Here is a 13263-nt window from a genome sequence, read left to right as displayed (position 1 = left end):
ATGTACTATAACCCACTCTTCCTTGGAAATATTAATTATTTGCATCTGGAAAAGCATGCAGAAAATGCTCCCTATTTCTGACCTGGCTTATTGCTTAATTTGAAATGCAGTATGGAGCTGTTTGTGGACTCTATATAAAGTTAATACCAGAGGAGATCAATATTCACATTTCTTTCCTGTGGGCAGTTCTGACATTTCCAAATTTTCACTCATCATGGAGCACTCCATAATTTAAAATTTCTCATGAAACTAAACATTCAAAAATCTCCTCTTTTCTGGAAGAACTGATGCAGCCTGACCAAAACATTTTATTGCAATGAGATCGATAGGGTTCATTTGTTTACATGTGAAGCCCTTTGTTTCGACTTTGTCATTTTAACTTTAGAATGACCGCACTGGGTCAGACTAAAGGTCCTTGTAGCCCACTATCCTGTATCTTAATAGTGGTCAGTGCCAGACTGTTCAGAGGGAATGAACAAAAGAGAATATCCATCCACTCTTGCCCCTTTCCAGCTTTTGGCAAGACGCTAGGGAAACCACCTTTGCCCCTACCGGCCACTAGCCGTTAATGGACATATCCTTCACGAATTTATCTAGTTGTGGAACAGTCTTGGTCTTCACATCAGCCTCTGGCAAGGAGTTCCACAGGTTGACTGTATGTTGTGTGAAGAAATACTTTCTCCGTTTCTTTTAAACCTCTAGTCTATTAATTTCATTTGTTGATCCCCTTCAGTCAAGAATATCATAACAATGCTAAAGTCTCATTTTTGATGTAATTAAATGGTCATTTTGGATGGGAAACGGTTGTGCTGGAAAACATTAACAAGCTGTAGCTGACAGAGGTCTCCTCCCCATTACAGATTCCAGAGATTGGAATGTTACCTAGGGAGGTTGTAGAATCTTCATCGCTGGAGATATTTAAGAGCCAGTTAGATAGACACCTATCAGGGACAGTTTAGGTGGTGTTTCATTTTGCCAAGACGGCAGGGAACTGAACTTGATGACATCTTGAGGTCCCTTCCAGTTCTAGTGTTCTGTGATTCTATGGTTCTGTGAGTGCCGTGGTCATGAAATATATAAACATCCATAAAATGGGAAAGGCGAAAAGGAGGCATGAGAAGGTAAATATACAGTATTAGGAAACAGAGTTAAATATTTCCTTAATAGCACTTGCCAAAATATTTTAGTGTCCCTATTATAAACTTCCGTGTTTTGGATATTTATTCTAAATATAAGGAAATTTTAAAATTTGCTTTTTATTATAAATATAAACAATGGAGAGAAAAAGCATGGAAAAGAAAAGCCCCAAAGCATACAATTCTGGGCTCCCCAGTATAGAAAGGATGTGGATGCATTGGACAGGGCTCAGCGGAGGGCAAGAAAAATGATTCAAGGGCTGGAACACATGACATCTGAGGAAAGGCTGAGAGATTTGGGCTTATTTAGTTTGCAGAAGAGAAAAGTGAGGGAAGATTTGATAGAAACCTTCAACTTTGTGAAGGGGGGCTCTAAAGAGGATGGAGAGAGGCTGTTCTCAGTGGTGACAGATGGCAGAACAAGGAGCAATGGCCTCAAGTTACAATGGGGGAGGTGTAGGTTGGATATTAGGAAAAAAATGTTTCCCCAGGAGGGTGGTGAAGCACTGGAATGAGTTCCCCAGAGAGGTAGTGGAATCTTCATCACTAGAGGTTTTGAAGTTCGAGCTGGACAGAGCCCTGGCTGGGATGATTTAGTTGGGGTTGATCCTGCTTTGAGACTCGATTACCTGCCAAGATCCCTTCCAGCCCTAGTATTCTATGATTCTGTAATCTGGACAGGAGGGAGGATTCAGGAATGAGCTTGGGGTGTGGGCTCTGGTCTGGAGGGAGAAAGACAGGAAGAGGTTGTGGAAGTGGGGTCTGGGGGGAGGGAGGGTGCAGGAGTAGTCTGGGAGTGGGGATGTGGGGTCTGGGTGGGAATTCAGCAGCAGCGTAGCGGTGGGGATGAGGTGTCTGGGTAGGAGGGAAGGTGAAGAAGAGGTATGGGGGAGTGTACTTGTGGGAGTGCACTGGGGGTGGAGAGGTGGGGTTTGAAAGGGAGAGTGCAGGAGCAGTGTGGATGTGTGGGGTTTAGAAGTAGGTTCAAGAGAGGGATGGAGGTGTGGGACCTGGGTAGGAGGGGTCAGGAGATGAGGGCACCTACCTGGCACAGCTCTGGCAGGATGCACGTGCTGTTCCCGTAGGTGGCGATTGGCCAATAGGAGAGATGCAGGGGTGGTTCCCAGAAGCACACTGGAGCTCCTGTCTTGCCCTGGTGAAACCCGCAGCCCGGATCTGACCCTGGCTTGCCTAGATCAGGTGTATTAGGCTTGGGACTCAGCACCTCCTCCTCACCAACAGCTCCAGCCATGGCACCTCCCTGTGTGGGTGTGGGGCGGGGGGTGGTGGCAAACACCAAACCTCATGGACCAGACCAAAGCAAGCTGCGAGCCCAATCCAACCCATGAGCCATAGGTTCCCCACCCCTGCTATAGATCTAGGAACTCCAGTTGTTGACTGGTATCGAGTGGAGTCCCCCAGGGGTCAGTCCTGTGGCCAGTTTTGTTCAACATCTTCATTAATGACCCAGCTGTTAGCCGGTGGCTGGGTAATGTGCAGTGAGGTACCAACTATGCCCTTGTTACCATCCAAGTTTTAAACCGTTAGAGCACAGGGCTTCTTCTCAGCGGGCAGCCTGGGCCAGACTGACGGATGCCCCCGGGTCCTAAACACCCGAGTCTTTTACTGCTAGAGCAGGGAGCTCCGTCACAGCGGGCAACCAGGATTGGCTGACGGGCACCCCAGGAGTCTGCCCCGTGGAGGCGGCACGACTCTACGCTAGGCTCTTAGCACTCTCACCTACGGCCAGGCTGTGGTAACCAAACGGTTAAAGTTCTTTTTATTGTGCCAGCTGTGTTGCAGTGACAAAGAGTTACAGCACTCAGGCTAAGATCTGAACTAGTTACAAGTTTATTAAGCTACAGTTATAAGCGTGCGGTTACAAAAGGCTATTGTCTACTTCTTATATGTTAGCAGAGTACAGGTGTTAACAGGTTACATTACAATTCAATACCACGACGTCTTAATGCAACAGCATCTATCTATAGAGCTCTAATTCTTTAACTGTGTGCACCAAAAGGAGACCTTAATATAGGTACTTTTTACCCTCCTTAATATGGGTATATCTTACCCTCCTTGCGTCTCTCGATACCAGCATGGCCAAGCCAGGATCAGTCACTCAATTCCGCAGAAAGACGAATATGAGGTTGGGCGTCCCCAGTTGTGGACCTCGGGAGTCAATCACCTGACCCGACCAGCAGGTAGTTGGTGAAGATGCACTCAGAGTCAGAGCGCTGCTGGGCCCACCTTTATACTCACTGGGTAACGTATTCTCTTTCTTATCTATGGTGCCAGATCATACTGGTCTGTCTTTTGTGACGCCAGTTTTTACAAGGGCAATTCTTACTTAATTTGCACTTGTAAGACAGGAGATAAAGAATTTGGGAGTACAGGACATTCTTTTGCAAGGGCAGAGATTTCTTTTCTGGGATGGCTGTGTGGGCGCATCACTCAATTAATGCCAGCCAAGGGCAGTTCTCTGAGGCCCTTCGTTAACAGTTAGCCTGCTAGCCCTCTATCTGTGTTTTCAGTTCCTCAGGGTCACGATGAGCCAGCACATCTGGGCCCCTTTAGGAAGGCATCAAAGACTGTGCTGTCAGCAGCTGTTCCATGCCCTGTGTGCTTGTGAGGCACCTCAGCGGGGGCAGCAAGCTGGCTTGTAAGGGGGAGACCTTTGTCTGGCTACACCAGCCGAGGGGATGAATTGCACCCTCAGCGAGTTCATGCATACCACTAAGCTAGGGACAGATAGATACAGTGGCGGGTAGAGATAACGTACAGGGTGATCTAGACAAATTGGAAGATTGAGCCAAGAGAAATCTGATGAGGTTTAACAAGAACAAGTGCAGAGTCCTGCACTTAGCACATAAGAATACCAAACACTGCTAGGGGTTGGGGCCAGACTGGGTAAGCAACAGTCCTGCCAAAAAGGACCCGGGCATTGCAGTGGATGAGAAGCTGAACATGAGTCAACAGTGGGACCATGTAACCAAGAAGGCTAAAGGCATACTGGGCTGCATTAGTAGGAGCATTTCCAGCAGATCTAGAGAAGAGATTATTCCCTTTTGTTTGAAGAGAAGAGTGACGAGGGATTTGATAAAAGCCTTCAACTTAACCTGAAGGGGGATTGCAAAGAGGATGGAGAGAGGCTGTTTTCAGTGGTGACAGATGACAGAACAAGGAGCAGTGGTCTCAAGGTGTAGTGGGAGATGTATGAGGAAAAAGTGTTTTACCAGGAGGGTGGTGAAACACAGGAATAGGTTATTTAGAGAGGTGTTGGAAGCTCCGTCCCAAGAGGTTTTTACACCCCAGCTTGCCAAAGCCCTGACTGGGAAGATTTAGTTGGGATTGATCCTGCTTTTGGGCAGGTAGTTGGACTTGATGATCTCCTGAGGTCTCTTCCAACCCTATGATTCTATGAACTGGACAGACAAAGGAAAAGAAAGTTCATGCTCCAAAGAATTTTTACTCAAAGTAGAGAAGACAACTGATATGTAAGGTCAAGGCAGAAAATATTGAACGTAAGAACAGCCATACTGGGTCACCCTAAAGGTTAATCTAACCCAGTATCCTGTCTTTGGACAGTGGCCCATTTGCAGCTTCTTATAAACAGAGGCTAGAGACACCATCCCTGCCCATCCTGGCTAGTAGCCATGGGTGAACTTCTCCTCCATGGATTTTTCTAGTTTTCCTTTCTAGTCTTGGCTTCATTACATCATCTGGCGTAGAGCTCTACATTTTGACTAGTGACTTCGGTAATCTCCAGACAGACATGTAGATTAATCCAGAGGAATCTGATTACAAAATCAAGCCCTGAGACATAGAGCATGAGTACATTCACTGTAAAATATTTATCATTTTCCAGCATTATACTCCAGAAAATCATGATCCAAGTCAATTAGATTTTTGCCTCAAGTAATTTTCATCACACAAGTGGATATTATACATGTGGAATTGGTGCCTCATCATTGAATGGTCTTTCTGAAAACAGTGTCAAGTCTGGAATTTTCAAGTCCATAAAGGAATGAGGTGCCTATATATCATTCAAATTCAGAATCGTAAATCCCTTGTTCTCCTTTGAAAGTCCCAGCCTGAGAGAGAGGGTAACAGACTGTCTCTTTTGAAATCAGTGGCACTCATTTAGAGATGGAGGTATTATTGACCAGAGTGGTAGAATCTGATAGTCCTTTCTTTTCTCCCCATTCAAACCCATTCCGTAACAAGAGTGGTTCAAAATAAATATGTTGGCAGGTTCTAGTTATGAATCAAGTTCAGGGAGAGAAATTACTTTGCTTCATGAGTGAGTTCAGTGTTTCAAATTTGGGTTTCACACCCAGTGAAAATCACTATATTTGACATTCTCTGGAGAAGGGAACACAGTCTCATTTTCCAGGGCCATTTAACCATTGGTCTGCTCTAGAGCCACCACCCTTTGAAAAATGGTATCCAACCTTGGTTGATAAAAGAGCTGGAGATGGTGGTCACACCATGTAATACCTGTCAATGTTTGTCTTCCAGCTGAACACTTATGAAGAAATTATGAGCTTGAATCACAGCAGGGTGACTGAGTTTCTTCTTCTTGGATTTTCTACTTCTCCAGAGAGGCAGGTTTTACTCTTTGTGGCCCTGTTAGCCATTTATCTGATCACTGTTCTGGGAAACCTCCCCATTATCCTTGTAATGCTGATGGATCCTGCCCTTTACACATCCATGTACTTTTTCCTCTCTAATTGATCTGCCTTAGAGGTCAGTTACATCTCGGTCACTGTCCCCAAAATATTGGTGAGCTTCATCTCAGGGGATAGAAGCATTTCCTTTGTTGGCTGTGCCATGCAAATGTGCCTTTTCCTTTGCTTTGAGAGCACGGAGTCTTCCCTTCTGGCCACCATGGCGTATGACTGCTATGTGGCAATATGCAAGCCCTTGTATTATCCAATGATTATGAAGAAGAAGGTGTGTGTCTTGTTGGCAGCTGTTGCCTGGACTATAGGCATCCTGGCCCAGGAGGTGCAAACCGGTTTGGTGTTCACCTTACCCTTCTGTAGCTCCAAAAAAATCAACCATTTCTTCTGTGACCCAGCCCCTTTGCTATTGCTGGCCTGTGCTGACACCTCCATAAATGAAACCTTCACTTACACCATGGTCATGTTCTTTAGAATAGTGCCTTTTGCCCTTATCCTGTTGTCCTGTATCCAGATCATCACCACCATCTTCAGGGTGTCATGAATTGAGAACAAGAGGAAAATCTTCTCCACATGCTCTTCCCACCTGTCCACTGTGGCTCTATTCTATGGTTCTGGCATCCTCCTTTATTTACGCTCAGGGTCCAGCAAATTTCCAGACAGCGGTAAACTTCTCTCCCTATTCTACACTCCTTTGCCTGCCACTTTGAACGCTTTTATCTACACCCTGAGGAACAGGGACATCCAAACAGCCCTGAAGAGAAACTTATGGTACAAGTAACAGCAATGAAGGGTCCTGTGGCACTTTATAGACTAACAGAAAAGTTCTGAGCATGAGCTTTCGTGAGCACAGACTCACTTCATCAGATGCTGATCTTGGAAATCTGCAGGGCCAGATATAAATAAGCCAGAGCAAGGGTGGGGATAACAAGGTTAGCTCAGTCATCAAGGGTGAGGCTTACTAATAGCAGTTGATCTGGAGGTGTGAACACCAAGGGAGGGGAAGCTGCTTTTGCATTTAGCCAGCCATTCACATTATGGTACAAGATTGCTCCTCACAAGCCCTGAGTGGGAAACAGATTTCCCAGCCTGTTCTACCTTAGGATGAAACTGAGGCCTATGGAAAGTTGTTTCTTTTCACTATGAACAAGAGCAAGACCTATCCACTGCAGAAGGATGATGGGTTTTATAGTCAAGACATCCCTTAACCCAGGCCTTGGGCCCACACATGCTCTGCCCGAAGGCTATGCCTACACTTCTCTTCTGCAAAGCCACTGGTGGGTTAGCTCAGGCCATCAGCTTGCAGTGGTTTTCCTGGGATTGTCTAGCTGTCTGAGGGATTGGGCCTCAGAAAGAAGGGGTGGGTCAGGGACTAGCCTAGCCAAAGGGGAGGGTTCGTGTGCCACCTGTAGGAGATCTGGGTTCCCTGCCCCAAAACACAGCAAGGAGGGAATTGAACTCAGTTCACCCAGCTCCCTGCGAAGGGGCCAAAGCACCAAGCTTTCATTCATCTTACTGGCATTTTAAATGTTGATACAATTGAAAGACTGACCCCACACTTCCCCACTGAGGGCCCCAACCTTAGTCGACTCTTGAGGCAGGCTCTCCATTTTAGACCAATGGAATGTTCATCAAAACCAAACGTTTCCCTCCAGAATTTCCATTCTGACAGCCTGGAATTTGCTGGCCAGGGAGGAGGGGAACTTTCATGGAAAAATTCCCAAACTGTCTTTAGTCCTTAGAGGCTGTCGCCACATTTCAGGAAAGGTGTGGACAAACAGGAAAAGCCCAGGGAAGTACACCAAAAATGATTCAGGGTCTAAGAAACATGACCTATGAAGGAAGATTTAAAAAAAAACCCTGGGTTTGTTTAGTCTGGAAAAGAGAAGACTGAGGCATGGAATAACAGTTTTCAAATACAAAAAGATTGTTACAAAGAGGAGGGAAAAGAATTGTTCTTAAGCTGTGAAGACAGATCAAGAAATGAGCAATGAGAGAGGTTTAGGATGGACATTAGAAAAAAAACTTCCTATCAGAGTGTTAATCACTGGAATAAATTGACTTGTGGGGTGGTAGAATCTCCATCATTGGAAATTTTGAAGAACAGGTTGGACAAACACCTGTCAGGGATGATTATTCCTGCCATGAGTGCAGGGGATTGGACTAGATGGCTTCTCGAGATACCTTAAAGTCCTGTGATTCTAGCTTATTTGTCTCCTACCAGGAGTAAAGTTGGCAGAAGTGCCTGCTCATTCTGGATGCCTTTGTAGCTGATTTAACTTAAGGCACTATTTATGCGGTGGGCTATGCCCTCCCAGTGACCTCTGCTGCTGTTCTGGGTATAAAACACTTCTGGGTGCTGGTCCAGGCCTTTCCATACTCCCAGAGTGTTCATCCATTCCCTCCGAGGAGGACACGTTCCACAGTTTGGGACCGCAGGCCTAGGAGCACGGTTTGGGGCGTGAGATTTTCATAGGGTTGAGCATATTTTACTCCCCTAGTTTCCTCTGGCAAGCCCCAGCTGGAATGTTACGGGCCGTAAGCGACCAATGTCGAAAGAAATCTGTCGAGCTACTGAAAACAGTCATTTCCCACCCCTCAAAACTCATCCATACCAAGAATTTTCCAAGAAGGAAAATTTGGGCACCTTTCTAAGCAAACGGGAGTTGGAAAGGGGAGTGTTAAGTAGCTAATGTTGTGAGACCCGTAATGCCGCTAAAGTCAGATAATTTGAACTTACATGAATAAATAAAATCAGAAGCTCAGATGACTCATTGAATCTGGTGTCATCGGCAGCAAAACATTAACGAATTGCTGACCCATAATGAGCATTGGGTTGTTAAGATGGGGTAACATCAGGGATTGAATCCCAAAGGAATCAGATACACAAATCGTCCTGGCTTTCACCATAAATCCCTGATCCAAAGAAGGTGATGGCTTTAATTCCTAAGCAGGGTTAGCGATAGACCAGAGAGCTGCGAAAGCTCCTTTCTTCACAACTGCCTCCTCTCAGTTACTAGGGACTCGTCTGTTTGAGGTCTGAATTATCTGATGACCTTTTGTGGCTTAATTAGGAGATGGACGATCTCATATGTTTATTCTTGCGCCGTGACCCAGACGCAACGGAAGTAAGCCTTCACCTTTCACGCAATGGGCCCATGAATTGCAGGTGAGTTTGATTCTGTTTTACCTGTTCCATCTGTCATTGTACTTGCAGAGAGGGGTGCCTAATTCTGCATGGTTCATGCATGCTCATTTAACCACATCTGAGCGTACGTACTGAGATCCAGCAGCTTCTTCCATTCCTCTGCGCTAGTTTAAGTGATGACCATAAGTTCACAGCAGAGGCAAAACAGGCCAAAAATGCACCAGCGGTCAGATTTTTAAAAGTATTTAGTGATGGAGAGTAGGGTGACCCTGTGCTAAACACAGGACACGTAAAATTACTCATTTTTAAGTGAATTCAATGGCAACCAATCGGAACTGTTCAGTAGAAACATTCAAGTTGACATCAGATTGACTGAGCCCCTTTTCAAAAGAAGTACTGATGACCTGTAGTCTTCTTGTTACCTTCTTATTTTAAGGTTTGCTTGGGGAGAAGTGACACCCTCCCGCTTTTCCATACACCTCTTACATGAGGAGGTGGGTGATTGAGCGACCTCACCCAGCCCGCCCTACCCAAAACCAACAAGAAGTCCTGTGGCACCATATAGGCTAACAGATTTTTTTGGAGCATAAGCTTTCATGGGCAAAGATGCATCTGGTGAAGCGGGTCTTTTCCCATGAAAGCTTATGCTCCACATAATCTGCCAGTCTATATGGTGCCACAGGACTTCTCATTGTTTTTGCGGATACGGACTAATACAGCTACCTCTCTGATACTCCCACCGTACCCAGGGCTTTCCACCCTCCATGCCTGGCTGGGTCTCCTCAGATGGACCTGCCTCTCCTGATACCAGGATTACATCTTCTCAGGGCAACAAGTGGGCAGTGTGCAGGGTCACAGGCCCTTCCGCGCCAGATTTCTGCCAGGGTCACAGAGTGTGACCAGCAGCAGCTTTTTGGGACTGCAGGAGGGACAGGATGGGAGCTGAGGGAAGGGTGGAGATGGAGACGACCCGGCCCATGTTTTTCCAGAGGTCATCCCTGCCATCCCACCCCCACAGCCCTGCCCGCTGTTGTATGGCGAACAACAGCTTGTCCCTTCCTGCCCACACAGTGGTGAAAGGCGGCTGAAAATCTCAAAGCTGCTGCTGGCCACTGACATCACCTATCTGCCCCGTCCCCTGACTACAGTGCGGGCAGAAAGGAGTTAAGCCCTAAGGATGCCCTGAGCAGCAGAGCCCAGTTTGTCTGCAGGAGCGTCAGTGAACCCAGCCAGAGAAGTGACCCAGAAGCGGAGGGTGCCTCAGGGACAGAGCAACCCTGCTCTCTTTGGGGACAGGACCTAGGGCAGGGGCACCGAGTGAAGACTATACTAAGTGTCTGGGGACGTTCTGGGCCAGGGCACAAACAGGGTAGAAATAGCTTCTGCCGCCCAACTCCAGAGTTTAGCTGAGGGACAGAGAGGTTCCCCATGCCAGCACTGGGTAGAACTTTGGCACATGCAGCTTTTGTCTCCTTCTGGCCAGCTCCATGGATCAGAGGGTCCTGAGCTTTTCCTGGGTGCCAGCCCAGCCAGCCACAGTGGGGATGGGGGAAGGAGCCTGCCAGCCAGGCTGTGGGTGGGGTGAATGATCCAGCCAGGAGCTGGTTCTCCACACAGCACCAGGAGCGGTACTCACCCCACCAGGGGGCTGTGGAGGAGCAACAGGGCTGGTGGTGGGCGAACAGGCACAGCAGGGAGAGGACAGTGAGAGGGGATGCATATGAAGGGCCAATGGGTGGGCAGCAGAGATGACACATAAACAGCAACTTCCTGTCCTCACTCCACCACGACAAAAGCAAGTGGCTTGTGCTGTCTGGAAGTTGGGGGATGAAGAGCCTGCTGGCCAAAACACTGATGGACCAGCAGAGGGAGTGTCCATCTCTGCACACTGAACTTTTGCATGAGCACCACAGAATCCCAGGGCGGGAAGGAATCTCAGGAGGTCATTGAATCCAGCCCCTTGTCCAAAGCAGGACCAGCCCCAACTAAATCACCCCAGCCATGGCTTTGTCAAGTTGGGCTTAAAAACCTCTAGGGATGGAGATTCCACCACCTGTCTAGGTAACACCTCCCTCCTGGGGAAAGGGTTTTTCTTAATATCCTCCCCACTGTAACTTAAGATGGGTGTGGCCAAGTTTCCCATGGTCCCATAAAGTTTGTTTCTAGCCATCAGTCCTGGCTCTCAGTGCTCTGTGCTGTTATTTAGTTGTAATTTACCCCAAATGGCTTCTTAGAGCCCAGTAAGCAGTGGATGTGTTGGTAATGTGCTAGACAATATTGACCTCCTGTGGTCTGGCAAATTCTTTCATTTGGCACTGGTCAGCGCCTGAGGGTGCCAGATGAGAGAGCACCACAGGGGGAAATGCTGACCTCCTAGGACCCTGTTTGCGCCAGGAGGCAGCTGAAATGCTGCTTCTGGGCCCAAAGGAGCTGGCAGGGATCCTGCCCCTCTCCCTGCTGTGGGCTAGGGAGGGAGCTCACTGGTTTAAATGATGTGTCCAACAAGCTGGTATGGAAGGGGACCTGCTTTCAGTGGTTACTCATTTACTCAACATCCCTAGCAGGGAGGTTGAGCAGATTTTGAAAATACTCTTGTGCTCGCTGCTTAAGATGGCATATTCTGTGATGGATTTGAAACATTAATGCGTTGGATCCTTGTTCAGATTGTTGTATATACTGCTATGTTGCAAACCTCTCTGATAAGTAAATGTGATGTTTATGAACAATCAGTTCAGCTGAAAAAGTGGGTGTGCCATGAAATTGTTTGTCTCACTGAAATGTACCAGGTTACTGAAAAGGTTAGGAACCCCCCCGCCCCCGAGCTGTGCTCTTAGACCTATTGTCCCCAAACTGAGGAGCATGCCCTCCTAGGAGGGAATGGAGGAAAGTTCTGGGAATATGGCAAGACCTGACACAAAACCCATGGGGATGGGGAGGGAAACGCACCCAGACCAACTCCACCTCCAACTCTAGTGACCATAAGCCGGTTCCTCACTATACGCTGTGTGTCACACACTTGTTTCCGGAGCCCGGAGGTCAGCAACTCAAGTTTTTACATCCAGTTGTCAGAGGTTCGATCCCCAGCTATGCCCCATTAAGGGATCTCCAGACACCAGATTTTCATAGGTCTTCTGATGCCTCAAGACACAGATCAGAAGAGCTATCAAAACAAAAAGCAGTCAAGTAGCACTTTAAAGACTAACAAAATAATTTATTAGGTGAGCTTTCATGGGACAGACCCACTTCCTCAAACCACAGCCATACCAGAACAGACTCAATATTTAAGGCACAGAGAACCAAAACCAGTAATCAAGGAGGACAAATCAGAAAAAATGATCAAGGTGAGCAAACCAGAGAGTGGAAGGGTGTGGGGGGAAGGTCAAGAATTAAATTAAGCCAAGTATGCAGACGAGCCCCTATAGTGACTCAGAAAATTCCCATCCCGGTTCAAATCACGTGTTAATGTGCCCAATTTGAATATAAAAGACAGCTCTGCTGTTTCCCTTTGAATAGCGGTGCGAAAATCTTGATCTTCCCCACCCCCGCACTCTCTGATTTGCTCACCTTGATCATTTTTTTCTGATTTGTCCTCCTTTTTTGATTTCTGATTTGTCCTCCTTGATTACTGGTTTTGGTTCTCTGTGCCTTAAATATTGAGTCTGTGCTGGTGTGGCTGTGGTCTGAAGAAGTGGGTCTGTCCCACAAAAGCTCACCTAATAAATTATTTTGCTAGTCTTTAAAGTGCTACTTGACTGCTTTTTGTTTTAATAGTATATAGATGAGCATGACTCCCTCTCTGTTACTGTTCAACATTAGTAAAGCTGTGTCAAATTCTTTCGGCCTCTTGTAATTTTTTTCGCACCAGGTTTGGCCCAGTTGCCTCTCCATCATCATGGAGGAGTAGTGGGTGGGCCAAACATTTAGCAAGTGGTGCTGTGTCCTTGTGTATCATAAGGGTTACAAGGTCCAGAGCTGGGTCCCAGTCCTTCAGGACAGGACCCACTGATGTCATCCCATGGATGTCAACTGTCCATAAATCATCTGGGGTCGACATTTTTGAGGCGTCCACCTGCTTAATGGGATTTTCAAAAGAATCTAGTTTCCTAATTCCCACTGAGCTCCAGCTTGAATCTGAATACATACCTGCCTGAATCTTTAGGTGTCTAAATCCCTTGGGCAGTTTGACCCACACCAGCTAGTTGCTGCAGGAAACTTAGGGAGGTTCTCAGGATTAAACAGTTCTTCTCAGTGATTGATTTCTTTTGTTTCCTACAGGTCGAAAGATTTTGCTGAATAA

The 13263-nt window shown here is 46.9% G+C and overlaps 1 pseudogene; it reads left to right on the top strand.

The window, feature by feature from the left end:
* The first annotated feature begins 5639 nt into the window (after positions 1–5639).
* On the top strand, positions 5640–6599 carry LOC142004836 (olfactory receptor 10A7-like; annotated as a pseudogene).
* Positions 6600–13263: the final 6664 nt, after the last annotated feature.

The sequence above is a fragment of the Carettochelys insculpta genome, chromosome 32 (genome assembly GCF_033958435.1).
Source record: "Carettochelys insculpta isolate YL-2023 chromosome 32, ASM3395843v1, whole genome shotgun sequence".
NCBI classification, from domain to species: Eukaryota; Metazoa; Chordata; order Testudines; family Carettochelyidae; genus Carettochelys; species Carettochelys insculpta.
The sequence above is the reverse complement of the archived record's forward strand: the minus strand, read 5'-3'. Positions and strand labels throughout refer to the sequence as shown.